We start from the raw sequence: 21,544 nt of genomic DNA on the forward strand, positions 1-21,544 counted from the left end.
CCTATATATTATAAATATATTTTAATTTAGTCAAAAGACGTTTTGGTTTAAGCTAATGTCATTAAATATACTTCGATAACTAACGAGACTATGATTTATAAAAGGAAATGACCAAAACACTCAAAAGATTAAGTTACACTCTGAGTGGGTTAGTTTTTAATTAATTTAAGTCTAGTTATTAATATAGGTACATGTCACAAAATGTTTAATTTAAAATAAAATATTTTGACAAACAACGAGACTTGGATTTATAGAAGTAAATGACCACAATGCTCAACTTTATAAGTGATATTTTTATAAAGGTAATTTATTGTTATGTAAGTCTAATTTTTGTAAAAGGTACACGTCGCGTAATATAAAGGGCTAGTTTTCTAAACGTACGAAAGTGCGCCCGAAAAACGGAAAGTGGTACATGAGTTGTGAGACCACGACCGTGTTATTTTTGTAAAAATTATATTTTTACCATGAGCATAAATATAATATAATATTTAATTAATTCTAAAGATTAAATATATTATATATTAAATAATATTTATATATATGTTATAAACGTGCATATGTGAATTGGAATATGAAAGTGTCGGCAAGGAGGGTTAGGTGAGTTAAATGAGTTTATATGTCGATCGATTTGAGCACACTCATATCATTCTTTCATGTCACATACTCCGTAATATTATTATTTATTTTATATTATGATCATTATTTTTGATATTAAGATTATTAATATTAATCTTATTAATATTAGTATTAGTATTATTAGGAGCGATATTATTAGTATTATTACACATAAAATATTACGACGAGGTCATGAACGAATTATTTCAAAATGTGTTTTTCGAGTGGGATAGGGCTAAGGAAATTATGGGTTATAGCTATGGAGGTGATGGGAATGGTTCATGGGTATGCTCGTGAGGTCAACCTAGTGTTTATCATCTCCGTTGCGTTTACGAACCTTTCCTACAATATTGAACCTCAATATTGATACGTGAGTACTCCTAAATTTATTTTTATATATTAATAGTGTATCCCTGACTAGTGCTCGAGAAAATAGGATCATGCATGCTTGTACATTTGATATTGCCCTTAGATAGGTTATGTTGAATCTTAAAGGTTGTTATACTATGGATGAAATAAGGTATAAGATATGCATGTCATTGGAAAGCTAGCGAAAAATTAAGAACTTTTCATTTAGATATCGAATGGATTCGATGAACGGTTAGAAAGTTTTGAATTAAACACTTAATTTCGTAATTAAGATTGCTAATGATAATTAGTGAACTAAATTTTTGGGTAATAAAAAGTGGTTATTTGGATTCTACTCGTCGAGTAGATGAATTTTCATATAAAGCACGTCTCGTTTCGTTGAACGGTTGTCAAGTTATGGATAAAATAAATTTTGTAAATTTTGATGAAACGTCGATACGGAAACTAAAATTCTCGCTGACCTGCGTTGTTTCAGATTAAAACAAAAATACCACTAAATTCTTTGCTGTAAGGTCTAACAAACGACTCTGGCCGTTTGTCAATTCGAGTCTCGACGATTTTTCTAAAAATCGTCAAAGTTGACTGTTTGGTCACATTTTAAAATTCTAAAAAGAGCTGGAACTTTTTATTAAAAATGTCAGTTTTGTATCAGTTGCCATGGTCGACCTGATGTGTGTTTACTTTTGCCAAAAATCATGTTATATCTTTGTGGTAACGAGAATTTGAAGGCTTTGACCGCTTGTCAATCCGAGTTTCGAGGAATTTTCTAAAAATCTCCAAAGTAGGCTACTCGGTCACTTTTGTAAATTTATTAAAGCTGAAAAATTAACTTTGAAACGCCGAAACCGCGTTGGCAACTACGAGTTGTCTAGATTTAGTTTACTTCTGTAAAAATTTATGCTTAATCTTTTTGGTAATGTGTAACTTTTATCTTTGGCCGTTTATCAATCGGAGTTTCGATAATTTTTCTAAAAATCGCTGAAGTGGTCGTTTAGTCATGCTTGACCGAAAAAAATCATTTTTGTATAAGTTATTGTATTTTTGCATGCGACCTCGTTTTTACTTTAACCTTTGACTTTTGACCTTGAACTTTGACTTTTCCCGTTAACTTTTCAGTTAATTTTTTCGTGTTGACTTTCTCTAAATACTAAAATACTATTTTATGATTATGATACCATTTGTGTTACGTTGTTTCACACGTCACCTTTTACTAGAATTTTAAATGAGCATGGGTAATATAACATGTTACTATACTGTTGAGTCAGACTCGAGCATTAGGATTGTGGTACACTATGACTTGGCCTAAATTGTTAGACAAATATTGACCGTCATATAAATATATATAATTAATATAGGTTCGTGAATCCAAGGCCAACCTTACACTTGTTCGATGATGTTATAGGTATTTTTACTACAAAATACAGTATGGTGAGTTTCATTTGCCTTTTTTCCCTTTATATTTTTGGGACTGAGAATACATGCGCTTTTATAAATGTTTGACGAAATAGACACAAGTAATTGAAACTACATTCTATGGTTGAATTATCGAAATCGAATATGCCCCTTTTTATTAAAGTCTGGTAATCTAAGAATTAGGGAACAGACACCCTAATTGACGCGAATCCTAAAGATAGATCTATTGGGCCTAACAAACCCCATCCAAAGTACCGGATGCTTTAGTACTTCGAAATTTATATCATGTCCGAAGGAGGATCCCGGAATGATAGGGGATATTCTTATATGTATCTAGTTAATGTCGGTTACCAGGTGTTCACCATATGAATGATTATTTTTGTCTCTATGCATGGGACGTATATTTAAGAGAACTGGAAATGAAATTCTTGTGGTCTATAAAAATGATGAAAATAAATGATTATGATAAACTAATGAACTCACCAACCTTTTGGTTGACACTTGAAAGCATGTTTATTCTCAGGTTTGAAAGAGATCTTCCGCTGTACATTAGCTGATTTTAAAGATATTACTTGGAGTCATTCATGACATATTTCAAAAGACGTTGCATTCGAGTCGTTGAAGTTCATTAAAGATTATATTTAAGTAGATGACAGATTAGGTCATTTATAGTTTGGATATTATGAAATGGTATGCATGCCTGTCAACTTTCGATGTAAATGAAAGCTTTTCTTTTAAAACGAATGCAATGTTTGTAAAATGTATCATATAGAGGTCAAATACCTCGCGATGTAATCATATGTTATTGTATTCGTCCTTATGGATTGGGACGGGTCATCTCAATACGTTCATGTAAAGTATCATATATCTAATACTTTGTTAATGTTTTCAGTTAATATTATATATTATATATACATATCTATATACACATAATTGTTCGTGAATCGTCGAACACGGTCAAAGGATAATTGATTACATGAAGGTAGTTCTAAACTTTTTGAGATTCAACATTACAAATTCTGCTTATCGTGTCGGAAACATATAAAGGTTAGGTTTAAATTTGGTCGGAAATTTTCGGGTCGTCACAATAGATCATATTAAGAGATATTCGTATATCATAATATCATGATAATATAATAATTTAAAATCTCATTTGAGATTATAAACATTGGGTTAACAACATTTAACAAGATCGTTAACCTAAATGTTTCAAAACAACATTTACATGTAACGACTAACGATGACTTAACGACTCAGTTAAAATGTATATACATGTAGTATTTTAATATGTATTCATACACTTTTGAAAGACTTCAAGACACTTATCAAAATACTTTTACTTAACAAAAATGCTTACAATTACATCCTCGTTCAGTTTCATCAACAAATCTACTCGTATGCACCCGTATTCGTACTCGTACAATACACAACTTTTAGATGTATGTACTATTGGTATATACACTCCAATGATCAGCTCTTAGCAGCCCATGTGAGTCACCTAACACATGTGGGAACCATCATTTGGCAACTAGCATGAAATATCTCATAAAATTACAAAAATATGAGTAATCATTCATGACTTATTTACATGAAAACAAAATTACATATCCTTTATATCTAATCCATACACCAACGACCAAAAACACCCACAAACACTTTCATTCTTCAATTTTATTCATCTAATTGATCTCTCTCAAGTTCTATCTTCAAGTTCTAAGTATTCTTCATAAATTCCAAAAGTTCTAGTTTCATAAAATCAAGAATACTTCTAAGATTGCAAGTTTACTTCCAAGTTTTCTAAATCCATTCCAAGTAATCATCCAAGATCAAGAAACCTTTGTTACTTACAGTAGGTTATCTTTCTAATACAAGGTAATAATCATATTCAAACTTTAATTCAATTTCTATAACTACAACAATCTTATTTTGAGTGAAAATCTTACTTGAAATTGTTTTCGTGTCATGATTCTGCTTCAAGAACTTTCAAGCCATCCAAGGATCCTTTGAAGCTATATCCATTTTTCTAATTTCCAATAGGTTTATCCAAGGAACTTTAGGTAGTAATGATGTTCATAAAATCATTCGATTCATACATAAAAAGCTGTCTTATTCAACGTTATAAACTTGTAATCACTAGAACATAGTTTAGTTAATTCTAAACTTGTTCGCAAATAAAGTTAATCCTTCTAACTAGACTTTTAAAATCAACTAAACACACGTTCTATATCTATATGATATGCTAACTTAATGATTTAAAACCCGGAAACACGATAAACACCATAAAACTGGATATACGCCGTCGTAGTAAAACAGGGGGCTGTTTTGGTTGGGATAATTAAAAGCTAAGAAGAACTTTGATTTAAAAGCTATACTTCTGGAAAAATGATTTTTCTTATGAACATGAAACTATATACAAAAATCATGGTTAAACTCAAAGTGAAAGTATGTTTTTCAAAATGGTCATCAAGATGTCGTTCTTTCGACGGAAATGACTACCTCTTTCAAAAACGACTTGTAACTTGTATTTCCGACTATAAATTTATACTTTTTCTATTTAGATTCATAAAGTTAAGTTCAATACAAAACCGTGGCCACTGGAATCACTCAAAACGGATTAGAAACAAAGAAATGGCGAGTAAAACAAGATTGATAAAAACTACTCATTTTACCTACGTGAAAGTTTGTAATAAATCTATTCCAACCATAACCTAATCAACTTATATTGTATATTATGTAATCTTGAGATACCATAGACACGTATACAATGTTTCGACCTATCATGTCGACCCATCTATATATATATTGCGGAACAACCATAGACACTCTATATGTGAATGTTGGAGTTAGCTATACAGGGTTGAGGTTGATTCCAATATATATATATATATATATATATATATATATATATATATATATATATATATATATATATATATATATATATATATATATATATATATATATATATATAGTTTGAGTTGTGATCAATACTGAGATACATATACACTGGGTCGTGGATTGATTCAAGATAATATTTATCGATTTATTTCTGTATATCTAACTGTGGACAACTAGTTGTAGGTTACTAACGAGGACAGCTGACTTAATAAACTTAAAACATCAAAATGTATTAAAAGTATTATAAATATATTTTGAACATACTTTGATATATATGTATATATTGTTATAGGTTCGTGAATCAACCAGTGGCCAAGTCTTACTTCCCGACGAAGTAAAAATCTGTGAAAGTGAGTTATAGTCCCACTTTTAAAATCTAATATTTTTGGGATGAGAATACATGCAGGTTTTATAAATGATTTACAAAATAGACACAAGTACGTGAAACTACATTCTATGGTTGAATTATCGAAATCGAATATGCCCCTTTTTATTAAGTCTGGTAATCTAAGAATTAGGGAACAGACACCCTAATTGACGTGAATCCTAAAGATAGATCTATTGGGCCTAACAAACCCCATTCAAAGTACCGGATGCTTTAGTACTTCGAAATTTATATCATATCCGAAGGGTGTCCCAGAATGATGGGGATATTCTTATATATGCATCTTGTTAATGTCGGTTACCAGGTGTTCACCATATGAATGATTTTTATCTCTATGTATGGGATGTGTATTGAAATATGAAATCTTGTGGTCTATTGTTACGATTTGATATATATATAGGTTAAACCTATAACTCACCAACATTTTTGTTGACGTTTAAAGCATGTTTATTCTCAGGTGAATACTAAGAGCTTCCGCTGTTGCATACGAAAATAAGGACAAGATTTGGAGTCCATGTTTGTATGATATTGTGTAAAAACTGCATTCAAGAAACTGATTTCGATGTAACATATTTGTATTGTAAACCATTATGTAATGGTCGTGTGTAAACAGGATATTTTAGATTATCATTATTTGATAATCTACGTAAAGCTTTTTAAACCTTTATTTATGAAATAAAGGTTATGGTTTGTTTTAAAAATGAATGTAGTCTTTAAAAAAATGTCTCATATAGAGGTCAAAACCTCGCAACGAAATCAATTAATATGGAACGTTTTTAATCAATAAGAACGGGACATTTTAGTTGGTATCCGAGCGTTGGTCTTAGAGAACCAGAATTTTGCATTAGTGTGTCTTATCGAGTTTGTTAAGATGCATTAGTGAGTCTGGACTTCGACCGTGTTTACTTGAAAAATGATTGCTTAACAAATTTTGTTGGAAACTATATATTTTTAACATGTGAATATTATGTGATATATTAATCTCTTAACGTGTTTGATATTATGTGATAGATGTCTACCTCTAATACAAGTCCCATTGACTCACCTAATAATAATGAAGAGTCAAATGTAATTTGGAATGATTCGTGGACTGATTCACAAGTTCCCGAAGAGGAACCGGAAGAAGAATCGGAACCGGAAGAAGAATCAGAACCGGAGGAGGAGGAACCGGAAGAAGAAATAGAACCGGTGGGGGAAATAATAAAACGGTTAAGTAAAAGAAAATCCTCAACCAACCGACCAAGGTTAATTATGGTCAACGGTGTTTCCGCCAAGGAAGCAAAATATTGGGAGGATTACCAATTCTCCGATGAATCGGATCCCGACGAGGATTCCGATGATGTTATAGAAATTATCCCAACTGAATTTAAAAAGGCAAAAGAGAACAATATGGGAAAGGGCATAAAAATAGAGAAATCTGATTCCAACCCCGATGAACTTTATATGTATCGTCAATACCCGTATTTCTTAAGTTGTAACAATAACCCGGGAACCTCTAAACCACCAGGTTTTTCTAGACCAATGTGGAAAACGACGGCTCATATTAGGGAAACATCATATATCCATAAAAACTTAGCAAAAAGAACCAAGTTCGAAAAAGAAGAAACGAGTGAGTCGGAATAAGATAGTTGTATTTGTGCGGTGTAATATATGTAATATAGTGTGCTTATGCTTTACGATATATGTAAAAATTGCTTGTATTAATAAGTATCTTTTATGAATCTAACTCTTGTCTATTTTACAGTATAAAAACACAAAATGGATAGACAACCCAATATTTTAGAAGACTTACCCGGAGACATGATTGATGAAATCTTGTCTAGAGTCGGTCAGAATTCCTCGGCACAACTATTTATGGCAAAATTAGTTTGTAAGACATTCGAAGAACGTTCCAAGAATGCCTTGGTTTATAAAAGGCTTTCATTTGAAAGATGGGGGATATCACATTGGGAAACCCATAAGTTACGATGTGTTTACTTAGACGCATATATTGCGGGGAACCCAAATGCTATTTTACGCAACGGGTTAAGAAATTATTTTGACTCAATGTATCCGAATATAGGACTTCATGATTTAAAAAAAGCGGCTAACATGCAACATAAAGAAGCATGTTATGCTTACGGGTTAGTAATGTTCGCTTCTCACCAAAGTGAGAAAAAGAACATCGGGCTACAACTATTAAACAAAACGTTCCCACAAGTGACGGAGTCGGTAATTGGGGTAAGAAATGAGGTTTTTAGGTTATTACGAGACTGTTGGTCATTACGTAACCTTCGTCCTTTTGAAGACGTTACAACACGTTGTCATACTATCGGTCACAACGGTTACGTTCCATAAGACCAAGGATGGGAAGTGGTATTAGTAAAACCAGAATGCATGACTTATTTCTGGACGTATGAATTACGTGTCTTTGTTACCTTTGCTGAACGCCTTATTTATTAACTAGAATTATCTTCGCAACTACTTTGTATCAAAGTTTTTTGTGCTATATTTCATGCTATATGTAAAATAGCGGTATTGTAAGTTTGCAAGTTATTGTATAAAGGTTTGAATATGATATATATTTTTTTTGTGATTAGTTTTTCATATAGAATTGTAGTAGTTGAAATGGTATGTTAGCTACTAAGTATGAACTTAACGGGTAGGTACTACCCGAATTAAAGAGTATAAAACGCTAATATGAAGAAAGAGCTTTTATAAATAAGTTCATATTACGCTACAAAATACTATTGACTACTCTTGATATTCTATATGATTAACTCGTTTCATTTGACTATTTTGAAGAAAATGGCACCGTCTACTCGACACACCTTGAATATGAGCGAAGAGGAATTTCGTGCCTTTCTTACTTCAAACATAGCCGCAGTACAGACCGCGCTACATACCAACAATAACCATGGATCTAGCAATACAGAAAATCGTGTAGGATGCACCTACAAAGAATTCACTGCCTGCAAACCTTTGGAATTTGATGGAACCGAAGGACCGATCGGATTGAAACGGTAGACCGAGAAGGTCGAATCGGTGTTTGCCATAAGTAAGTGTACTGAAGAGGACAAAGTGAAGTACGCTACGCATACCTTCACAGGTTCTGCGTTAACATGGTGGAATACCTATCTAGAGCAAGTGGGACAAGATGATGCTTACGCACTACCGTGGTCAGCATTCAAGCACTTGATGAACGACAAGTACCGTCCCAAAACCGAGGTCAATAAGCTCAAGACAGAACTTAGAGGGTTACGAACCCAAGGATTTGATATTACCACGTACGAAAGACGATTCACAGAATTATTCCTATTGTGTCTGGGAGCATTCGAAGATGAGGAAGAGAAGATCGACGCGTTTGTGAAAGGATTACCGGAAAGAATCCAAGAAGATATAAGTTCACACGAGCCCGCCTCCATACAACAGGCATGTAGAATGGCTCACAAACTAGTGAACCAGATTGAAGAAAGAATTAAAGAACAGACTGCTGAAGAGGCCAATGTGAAGCAAGTCAAAAGAAAGTGGGAGGAAAACGGTGATAAGAATCACCAATACAACAACAACAGCAGTTACAACAATAATCGCAACAACTATCCTAACAATCGCAACATCAATCGCAACTACAACAAACGGCCCAACAACAACAACAACAACAACAACAACAACAACAACAGCAACTACAACAATCATCTTAACAACAATAATAACCGCAACAACAACAACAATCAGAAGCAGCTATGCCAAAGGTGTGAAAAGTATCACTCGGGGTTTTGCACCAAATTTTGCAACAAGTGTAAAAGAAATGGTCATAGCGCGGTGAAGTGTGAGGTCTACGGACCAGGGGTTAACAGAACGAAAGGAACAAATGGTGTCGGAACGAGTAATGGCGGAGCAAGTAGTGTCGGAGCAAGTTATGCCAATGTAGTTTGTTATAAATGTGGAAAACCTGGCCACATTATTAGAAATTCCCCGAACCAGGAGAACACGAATGGACAAGGCCGCGGAAGAGTTTTCAATATTAATGCGGCAGATGCACAGGAAGACCCGGAGCTTGTTACGGGTACGTTTCTTATTGACAATAAATCTGCTTAAGTTTTATTTGATTCGGGTGCGGATAGAAGCTATATGAGTAGAGATTTTTGTGCTAAATTAAGTTGTCCATTGTCGCCTTTGGATAGTAAATTTTTACTCGAATTAGCAAATGGTAAATTAATTTCAGCAGATAATATATGTCGAAATCGAGAAATTAAACTGGTTAGCGAAACATTTAAGATTGACTTGATACCAGTAGAGTTAGGGAGTTTTGATGTGATAATCGGTATGGACTGGTTGAAAGAAGTGAAAGCAGAGATCGTTTGTTACAAAAATGCAATTCGCATTATACGAGAAAAAGGAAAACCCTTAATGGTGTACGGAGAAAAGGGCAACACGAAGCTACATCTTATTAGTAATTTGAAGGCACAACAACTAATAAGAAAAGGTTGCTATGCTGTTCTAGCACACGTCGAGAAAGTACAAACTGAAGAAAAGAGCATCCGTGATGTTCCCGTCGCAAAAGAATTTCCCGATGTATTTCCGAAAGAATTATCGGGATTACCCCACATCGATCCGTTGAATTTCAAATAGATCTTGTACCAGGAGCTGCACCAATAGCTCGTGCTCCTTACAGACTCGCACCCAGCGAGATGAAAGAACTGCAAAGCCAATTACAAGAACTTTTAGAGCGTGGTTTCATTCGACCAAGCACATCACTGTGGGGAGCTCCTGTTTTGTTTGTCAAGAAGAAAGATGGTACATTCAGGTTGCGTATCGACTACCGAGAGTTGAACAAACTTACCATCAAGAACCGCTACCCACTACCGAGAATCGATGACTTATTTGATCAACTACAAGGCTCGCCTATTTATTCAAAGATTGACTTACGTTCCGGGTATCATCAAATGTGGGTGAAAGAAGATGATATTCCAAAGACTGCTTTCAGAACACGTTACGGTCATTACAAGTTTATGGTCATGCCGTTTGGTTTAACTAATGCAACAGCTGTGTTCATGGACCTTATGAACCGAGTGTGTGGACCATACCTTGACAAGTTTGTCATTGTTTTCATTGATGACATACTTATTTACTCAAAGAATGACCAAGAACACGGTGAACATTTGAGAAAGGTATTAGAAGTATTGAGGAAGGAAGAATTGTACGCTAAATTTTCAAAGTGTGCATTTTGGTTGGAAGAAGTTCAATTCCTCGGTCACATAGTGAACAAAGAAGGTATTAAGGTGGATCCGGCAAAGATAGAAACTGTTGAAAAGTGGGAAACCCCGAAAACTCCGAAACACATACGCCAGTTTTTAGGACTAGCTGGTTACTACAGAAGGTTCATCCAAGACTTTTCTAGAATAGCAAAACCCTTGACTGCATTAACGCATAAAGGGAAGAAATTTGAATGGAAGGATGAACAAGAGAAAGCGTTTCAGTTATTGAAGAAAAAGCTAACTACCGCACCTATACTGTCATTGCCTGAAGGGAATGATGATTTTGTGATTTATTGTGACGCATCAAAGCAAGGTCTCGGTTGTGTATTAATGCAATGAACGAAGGTGATTGCTTATGCGTCTAGACAATTGAAGATTCACGAACAAAATTATACGACGCATGATTTGGAATTAGGCGCGGTTGTTTTTGCATTAAAGACTTGGAGGCACTACTTATATGGAGTCAAAAGTATTATATATACCGACCACAAAAGTCTTCAACACATATTTAATCAGAAACAACTGAATATGAGGCAGCGTAGGTGGATTGAATTGTTGAATGATTACGACTTTGAGATTCGTTACCACCCGGGGAAGGCAAATGTGGTAGCCGACGCCTTGAGCAGGAAGGACAGAAAACCCATTCGAGTAAAATCTATGAATATAATGATTCACAATAACCTTACTACTCAAATAAAGGAGGCGCAACAAGGAGTTTTAAAAGAGGGAAATTTAAAGGATGAAATACCCAAAGGATCGGAGAAGCATCTTAATATTCGGGAAAACGGAACCCGGTATAGGGCTGAAAGGATTTGGGTACCATAATTTGGAGATATGAGAGAAATGGTACTTAGAGAAGCTCATAAAACCAGATACTCAATACATCCTGGAACGGGGAAGATGTACAAGGATCATAAGAAACATTTTTGGTGGCCGGGTATGAAAGCCGATGTTGCTAAATACGTAGGAGACTGTTTGACGTGTTCTAAGATCAAAGCTGAGCATCAGAAACCATCAGGTCTACTTCAACAACCCGAAATCCCTGAATGGAAATAGGAAAACATTACCATGGATTTCATCACTAAATTGCCAAGGACTGCAAGTGGTTTTGATACTATTTGGGTAATAGTTTATCGTCTCACCAAATCAGCACACTTCTTACCAATAAGAGAAGATGACAAGATGGATAAGTTAGCACGACTGTATTTGAAGGAAGTCGTCTCCAGACATGGAATACCAATCTCTATTATCTCTGATAGGGATGGCAGATTTATTTCAAGATTCTGGCAGACATTACAGCAAGCATTAGGAACTCGTCTAGACATGAGTACTGCCTATCATCCACAAACTGATGGGCAGAGCGAAAGGACGATACAAACGCTTGAAGACATGCTACGAGCATGTGTTATTGATTTCGGAAACAGTTGGGATCGACACCTACCGTTAGCAGAATTTTCCTACAACAACAATTATCATTCTAGTATTGAGATGGCGTCGTTTGAGGCACTTTATGGTAGAAAGTGAAGGTCTCCGATTTGTTGGAATGAAGTGGGGGATAGACAGATTACGGGTCCGGAGATAATACAAGAAACTACCGAGAAAATCATCCAAATTCAACAAAGATTGAAAACCGCCCAGAGTCGTCAAAAGAGCTACGCGGACAGTAAAAGAAAAGATATAGAGTTTGAAATTGGAGAAATGGTCATGCTTAAGGTTTCACCTTGGAAAGGCGTTGTTCGATTTGGTAAACGGGGGAAACTAAATCCAAGGTACATTGGACCATTCAAGATTATAGATCGTGTTGGACCAGTAGCTTACCAACTGCAGCTACCTTAACAACTCGCAGCTGTACATAACACTTTCCACGTCTCAAATTTGAAGAAATGTTTTGCTAAAGAAGATCTCACTATTCCGTTGGACGAAATCCAAATCAATGAAAAACTTCAATTCATAGAAGAACCCGTAGAAATAATGGATCGTGAGGTTAAGAGACTTAAACAAAATAAGATACCGATTGTTAAGGTTTGATGGAATGCTCGTAGAGGACCCGAGTTCACCTGGGAGTGTGAAGATCAGATGAAGAAGAAATACCCGCATCTATTTCTAGAAGATTCGTCAACACTTTCAACAGCTTAAAATTTCGGGATGAAATTTATTTAACGGGTAGGTACTGTAGTGACCCGAACTTTTCCATGTTTATATATATTAAATGAAATTGATATTTACATGATTAAGTGTTTCCAACATGTTAAGCAATCAAACTTATTAAGACTTGATTAATTGGAATAGGTTTCATATAGACAAATGACCACCGAAGTTGACCGGTGATTCACGAACGTTAAAACTTGTAAAAACTATACGATGACATATATATGGTTATATATATAGTTAAAATGATTTTATTATAAGTATGTATCTCATTAGGTATTTTAACAATGAGTTATATACATAAAAATGAGACTATTAAATTAAGAAACTCGAAAACGATATATATAACGATTATCGTTATAACGTCTTACTAGGTACATATGAATCATATTAAGATATTGATACACTTGGTTAATTATGTTAAATGATAAGTAAATATATCATTAAGTGTATTAACAATGAACTACATATGTAAAAATAAGACTACTAACTTAATGATTTTGAAACGAGACATATATGTAACGATTATCGTTGTAACGACATTTAATGTATATAGATCATATTAAGAGATATTCGTACATCATAATATCATGATAATATAATAATTTAAAATCTCATTTGAGATTATAAACATTAGGTTAACAACATTTAACAAGATCGTTAACCTAAAGGTTTCAAAACAACATTTACATGTAACGACTAACGATGACTTAACGACTCAGTTAAAATGTATATACATGTAGTGTTTTAATATGTATTCATACACTTTTGAAAGACTTCAATATACTTATCAAAATACTTCTACTTAACAAAAATTCTTACAATTACATCCTCGTTCAGTTTCATCAACAAATCTACTCGTATGCACCCGTATTCGTACTCGTACAATACACAGCTTTTAGATGTATGTACTATTGGTATATACACTCCAATGATCAGCTCTTAGCAGCCCATGTGAGTCACCTAACACATGTGGGAACCATCATTTGGCAACTAGCAGGAAATATCTCATAAAATTACAAAAATATGAGTAATCATTCATGACTTATTTACATGAAAATAAAATTACATATCCTTTATATCTAATCCATACACCAACGACCAAAAACACCTACAAACACTTTCATTTCTTCAATTTTCTTCATATAATTGATCTCTCTCAAGTTCTATCTTCAAGTTCTAAGTATTCTTCATAAATTTCAAAAGTTCTAGTTTCATAAAATCAAGAATACTTCCAAGATTGCAAGTTTACTTCCAAGTTTTCTAAATCCATTCTAAGTAATCATCCAAGATCAAGAAACCTTTGTTACTTATAGTAGGTTATCTTTCTAATACAAGGTAATAATCATATTCAAACTTTAATTCAATTTCTATAACTACAACAATCTTATTTCGGGTGGAAATCTTACTTGAAATTGTTTTCGTGTCATGATTCTGCTTCAAGAACTTTCAAGCCATCCAAGGATCCTTTGAAGATAGATCCATTTTTTTCATTTCCAGTAGCTTTATCCAAGGAACTTGAGGTAGTAATAATATTCATAACATCATTCGATTCATACATAAAAAGTTGTCTTATTCAATGTTATAAACTTGTAATCACTAGAACATAGTTTAGTTAATTCTAAACTTGTTCGCAAATAAAGTTAATCCTTCTAACTAGACTTTTAAAATAAACTAAACACATGTTCTATATCTATATGATATGCTAACTTAATGATTTAAAACCCAAAAACACGATAAACACCATAAAACTGGATATACGCCGTCGTAGTAAAATCGGGGGCTGTTTTGGTTGGGATAATTAAAAGCTAAGAAGAACTTTGATTTAAAATATATACTTCTGGAAAAATGATTTTTCTTATGAACATGAAACTATATCCAAAAATCATGGTTAAACTCAAAGTGAAAGTATGTTTTTCAAAATGGTCATCAAGATGTCGTTCTTTCGACGGAAATGACTACCTCTTTCAAAAACGACTTGTAACTTGTATTTCCGACTATAAACTTATACTTTTTCTATTTAGATTCATAAAGTTAAGTTCAGTATATATATATATATATATATATATATATATATATATATATATATATATATATATATACGAAACCGAGGCCACTGTAATCACTCAAAACGGATTAGAAACGAAGAAATGGCGAGTAAAACAAGATTGATAAAAACTACTCATTTTACCTACGTGAAAGTTTGTAATAAATCTATTCCAACCATAACCTAATCAACTTATATTGTATATTATGTAATCTTGAGATACCATAGACACATATACAATGTTTCGACCTATCATGTCGACCCATCTATATATATATATTGCGGAACAACCATAGACACTCTATATGTGAATGTTGGAGTTAGCTATACAGGGTTGAGGTTGATTCCAAAATATATATATAGTTTGAGTTGTGATCAATACTGAGATACGTATACACTGGGTCGTGGATTGATTCAAGATAATATTTATCGATTTATTTCTGTACATCTAACTGTGGACAACTAGTTGTAGGTTACTAACGAGGACAGCTGACTTAATAAACTTAAAACATCAAAATGTATTAAAAGCATTGAAAATATATTTTGAACATACTTTGATATATATGTATATATTGTTATAGGTTCGTGAATCAACCAGTGGCCAAGTCTTACTTCCCGACGAAGTAAAAATCTGTGAAAGTGAGTTATAGTCCCACTTTTAAAATCTAATATTTTTGGGATAAGAATACATGCAGGTTTTATAAATGATTTACAAAATAGACACAAGTACGTGAAACTACATTCTATGGTTGAATTATCGAAATCGAATATGCCCCTTTTTATTAAGTCTGGTAATCTAAGAATTAGGGAACAGACACCCTAATTGACGCGAATCCTAAAGATAGATCTATTGGGCCTAACAAACCCCATCCAAAGTACTGGATGCTTTAGTACTTCGAAATTTATATCATATCCGAAGGGTGTCCCGGAATGATGGGGATATTCTTACATATGCATCTTGTTAATGTCGGTTACCAGGTGTTCACCATATGAATGATTTTTATCTCTATGTATGGGATGTGTATTGAAATATGAAATCTTGTGGTCTATTGTTACGATTTGATATATATAGGTTAAACCTATAACTCACCAACATTTTTGTTGACTTTTAAAGCATGTTTATTCTCAGGTGAATACTAAGAGCTTCCGCTGTTGCATACTAAAATAAGGACAAGATTTGGAGTCCATGTTTGTATGATATTGTGTAAAAACTGCATTCAAGAAACTGATTTCGATGTAACCTATTTGTATTGTAAACCATTATGTAATGGTCGTGTGTAAACAAGATATTTTAGATTATCATTATTTGATAATCTACATAAAGCTTTTTAAACCTTTATTTATGAAATAAAGGTTATGGTTTATTCTAAAAATGAATGCAGTCTTTGAAAAAACGTCTCATATAGAGGTCAAAACCTCGCAACGAAATCAATTAATATGGAACGTTTTTAATCAATAAGAACGGGACATTTCTTAGATCATCCTTGATGGACGATCAAAGTAAAGGTTCACTTAGAAAGATGGACGAGTGGTGAACTAAAAAAAAGAAAGATTGTGTGTCGATTGGAGTTACCGAAGAGCGTATGGGGAATTCCATCACCTTGTATGTCGTGCGGATGACCCGAATAGATTGTCAGTTGGCGATGATACTCTAATTTGTAACTTAGAGTGTGCCACGGAATCGTGAAGGAAATTGTTGTATGGTTTAAACATTGCGTATTAAAGAAGTGAGACATATATGATGCAATGGCGTCATTGAAATGTCCCGAGTTATGTGAGAACTTAAAGAGATGAGGAAGGTGTACTTTCATGACTGTTATGAGGGCTTAGATCACGAGGACGCGATCCAGTTTAAGTGGGGGAGAGTTGTAACAACCTGAACTCAAATGTACATGTGAAGGCATTTAAACAAGTGGCCGGAGTCGTAAAACATGTTTAATGTAAAAACATACTTCGTACAACATTTCTAACAATGTAGTATGGTTGGTTTACCTCAATTATGATTGGGTGTATCATTGGTGGCGTATGAATTTTTAATTTTATACATCACATTCAGTTTCAGAGTGGCACGCCGTGCCAAAGCAAAATTCAGCAAACCAGTTTCAGAGTGGCACGCCGTGCCAAGAAAGTGGCACGCCGTGCCAAGGCAAAAATCAGCAAATTCAAAACCCAAGTGGCACACCGTGCCAGTTAGGTGGCACTCCGTGCCAAGACCTGATTCAGCATTTTTTAAAGGGGTTTAATGAGGGGTAGTTTCATCCTTTCACATGTGGACGGATTTTTGGACACCAAAACTGATCCAAACCTTATCCAAACTTCATTGCTTCCATTTTCTTCTCATCCAAACGCATGAAACCCTAGAGTGAGAAACAAAAGGTTTTAGAGAGAGATTGGGGGTTTTGGGGAAGAAGAAGAGTGATTCGGTCAAGAGTGCAAGAGTTAAAGTTGTTCTCCTCGTTCACGACAACGTTGTGGTAGTGTTGGTAAGTTCTAACTCCGAATTTCATTGTTTATGATTGTTGTTCAATTTAGGGTTTTGAACTTGCATGTTCTTAAGAAATCCCATTTAGCTCTTTAATGGAAGTTTGGAGCTAGTAATTGGTGCTTTTGACCCTTGTTGGTGGATTTTGGGTTGATTGATGATTTAACCATGGTTAAGACTTGTAATTGGGTTTAATCACTAGGTTTAGTGATTATGGAAGTATTAAAACCCATTTTGGTGTATTTGGTTGACTAATTTTGAAATGGGTCAAAATTAGGGTTTATGTGTCAAGGTGGGTAAGACAAGTGTTTAACACTTATGATTTGGTTTAATTAGTGTATTAGGACCATTTTCACTTGTGTTAGTGATTATTGGTTAGTTTGGGAACGGTTCATGCTTGGAGGTGCATTTGGGTCGAAATTGCACTAAGTGTCAATTTGGGTTCGTTTGTAATCCACCCTAATTGTGTTGTGTGTATTGTGATAAATGGAATAGGTACATTCCATTGGCGAGTTGCGGACTATTCGGTTGCATTTATCGAGGCGCTAAGGTGAGTGGAATATTTATACATGTATGTATGTTGTTTATTTATGCGTGTGCAATGTGGGTCTTTGGTGCCACATTGTGAGTATTGTGTATGCTGCAAGTCACAAGCAGGTGACACCTCATGGTGGCTCACAAGTCGGTGACCCCTTATGTCTTGGTAGGTGATTCACAAGTCGGTGACACCTCATGGTGGCTCACAAGTCGGTGACCCCCTTATGTTGTAGTAGGTGATTCACAAGTCGGTGACACCTCATGGTGGTTCACAAGTCGGTGACCCCTTATGTCTTGGTGGGTGATTCACAAATCGGTGGTTCACAAGTCGGTGACCTCGTATGTGTTGGCGAGTAACTCACAAGTCGATGATACCCTATGTTTATTCCTTGTTATGTTTAGTTTATATTCGTGTGATGTATATACTAATGTTGTTGCTAGTTGTATGTTTGGTGATGCTAGCTCGTTTATGCGTTGTTTGCATGGTAATTGTAATGGATGCGTGTAGGTAAATTATATATTGATATGGCCAAAACGGACGGTTTTATTTGTGCGGTGTCGTTAGGTCGCAACACGTCAGAATTAGCTACCAAAAGAGGGTAATGGTTTTATCATTTATATTTAGCAGGGGTTCCTAGCTATAACTCACCTACTTGTCTTCCCTTTAACGAGTAAGTGGTAAATATAACTCAGGTTCGTACTTTTTTATGTTTGCTCAGTAATGTGAGACAAAAGTGCCCATACAGTTAACCCTAGTGACAAGAGGTGATAGATTAAGATTAACTAGATAAATAAGTATTTTAACTTATAAGATAAAGATAGATAGGTATGAAGAATATAATTCTGAAGGGGAATTATCACAAGAGTCTGATTTCCTAGGATAAACACTAAACCTCAATCAACTAGGTTATAAACCTAACTGATTTGTCACTAAGAGTTTAGGCATTGAAGATTCTGACTAAGATGGATATCCCTACTCCCAACGTTAACCTAAAGGGTTTAAACGACCTTATGGATAGAATCATATGTACATGAACAAAGTGGTATACCAAATAAAGGAAAGTCTCAGCTTTTCTTAATCCTAGTAGGTCTAACTAAAGCAATATTCTACCACTTAATCACTATGCTATGCCTTAACATTAACAGATGTGCAATCTTAGATATTTCAAGGTACTGCTAGTTGGGTTAGAGGTCTCTCCTTTGCGATCACTTATTCAACCCCGGATCATCTTACAACATCTCAAGAACATTGCTTCTGACGCGAATCATACTTTTGAGCAAGATAGTGTTCACTGAACTCCCTATTGATAACTCTAACCACAACCTAAATAGGCAGCTCTTCTATGACGAATAAGTGGTTATTCGTATGTAGGTACCATATCCCTATTGTGACGTTAAGCACACATAACTACTTACCTTGTATCCTAGGGTTGATCAGGTCCTAATACTAGGTTATAGCTACGTGAATAAGTGGAAAGGGTGATCCATAAATTAAACTTCTAAACCGTCAGGGTTTCAGCATAATAGTATGATAAGTTTCAGATAAAGTATTCAACATATAATAAACATTTGTAATTGATAGATAATCATGCAAGATGAAAACAACTTAAGATAATAAGATAACTTCATTAAATTAAGAAAAGTGTTCACCGTTTACAGACGAGATCTGGACCATTACAAGTGCTGACATCTTCTAGACCGCTACTATTACAATCTTCAGCGTTTGCCTCCGGGTACTTAATTTCCCGCTCGGAGGTGAGAAGGCCTTGAAAGCTCTAGTGAGAGAAAGTGTATTGTAGTGAGAGAGTGAAGAGAGATGTGTGGAAATTGGATGACAAAAAACCTTTAAATAGACATAAAATTTGCCTGCAAATGGCTGGCAGGGCGTTTGGCAGGCCGTTTGGCAGGCCGTTTTTGGAGGCCGTTTGCTAAGGCAAGCCGTTTATCGAGCCCGTTTTCTCTGACCATTTGGCAGGCCGTTTGCCATACTGTCAGGCCGTTTAGTAAGCCGTATGGCAGGCCATTTTCTTGCCTGGTCAGCCTGATTTCACTGGATCGTAACTTGATTTCTTGTCTTTCACCATTTTCGCTCTAGAATCTTCGTTTTAGCTCCGTTTCTCCGGATTCTTTTTGCATTTTCTTCTCTTAATTACTTTATCTACAATTTTAATCGAAAAAGTGATTATTTTTCCGAAAAAGTTTTGAACTTTATGCTTTTTGGGATTCAATATCGGGGGTAAAAACATGACTTTTTAGCCGATATCAAATATCCCACACTTAGACTTTGTTTGTCCTCAAGCAAACTTCCGAACTTCAAACAGCGAGGACTTTTATTCGTAGTGATCGGGTTGTCTTTGTTCCGTAAGACGGAAGAGCGAAAACTTAGTTTTATTCTTTTTGCTATTCTCAAACCTTTTTCAGCAAGCATGAGAGAAGGTTACATAACTGAGGCTATCTCACTCGAGTCACTCATTTCACTAAAGTGTTTAGGGTGTCCTATAGTTCTAAGAAATGAAGTCCCTCGTAGCCATTCATGCTTACACTCTTCATCATAGACTTGATCAAGACTCAAATCTCCATCACTTATTTGAGAGAATTTTCAGTTATTGACTCAGCTTGGATTGTGAAGAGATGGGGATTTGGAGGTTTCTAGGGTGCGAAGGATTTTGATAGATAGGAGTTTCTTTTGAAAGATCGATTTTAGCGATCCTTTCAGCTTTTTTTCAGGAATTTTATGGTAAGTGTCCTTCTTTTTGACTGCCAGGAGTTTCTTTTCTCGAATCTTTTCTGGTTCTGCTCCCTTTCTCAGAACCTTTATTCATCAAATTTTTTTTTAAGATAATAAGAAGTATCTTTTGCTTCTTTCTTCGAGGTCTCCTTTTGACGGTCTCTTTGATAGTTTGGCTTGGGTGCTCGCGTTTTCTGAAACGGTTTTATAGAGGTTTTCCCGAAAGAAATGATTTTTATCGGGATTTATTTCTTTATTTATGAAGCGGATAGAATAGATAAGTAGAGGTGAATGGATTTTTGTGGAATGAAGATGGAAACGAAGATGTGTAGTGGGGGTTGTTTTTGTCTTCACAAATACCTGAGGTTCTAACTTAATCATCCTCGTCAAAATGTGTGATTCCGAAATGTTGATCAAGAGCAAGTTCTGATTCCGAGATGTTATCATCGGCGCTCTCAACGGAAGTATAGTGAAGCACTAAAAATGAGTGCTTATAAAGCCTTATTTGGGGGTGCCTCATAACAATTTTAGCAGGTCGAATTGCGCCTTTCGTTATGCAATGCTCTTTTGGAATACTTGGTTTGATTTTCGCAAAAAGTTTTAACCTTGTTTTACTCTTTGGTCTTATTTTGTAGCAAAAACTTTTGATCTTTTATAGAATTTTATAATCCTTAGTGTTTTATAA

This window comes from Rutidosis leptorrhynchoides, chromosome 6, assembly GCF_046630445.1.
Source record: "Rutidosis leptorrhynchoides isolate AG116_Rl617_1_P2 chromosome 6, CSIRO_AGI_Rlap_v1, whole genome shotgun sequence".
NCBI lineage: Eukaryota > Viridiplantae > Streptophyta > Magnoliopsida > Asterales > Asteraceae > Rutidosis > Rutidosis leptorrhynchoides.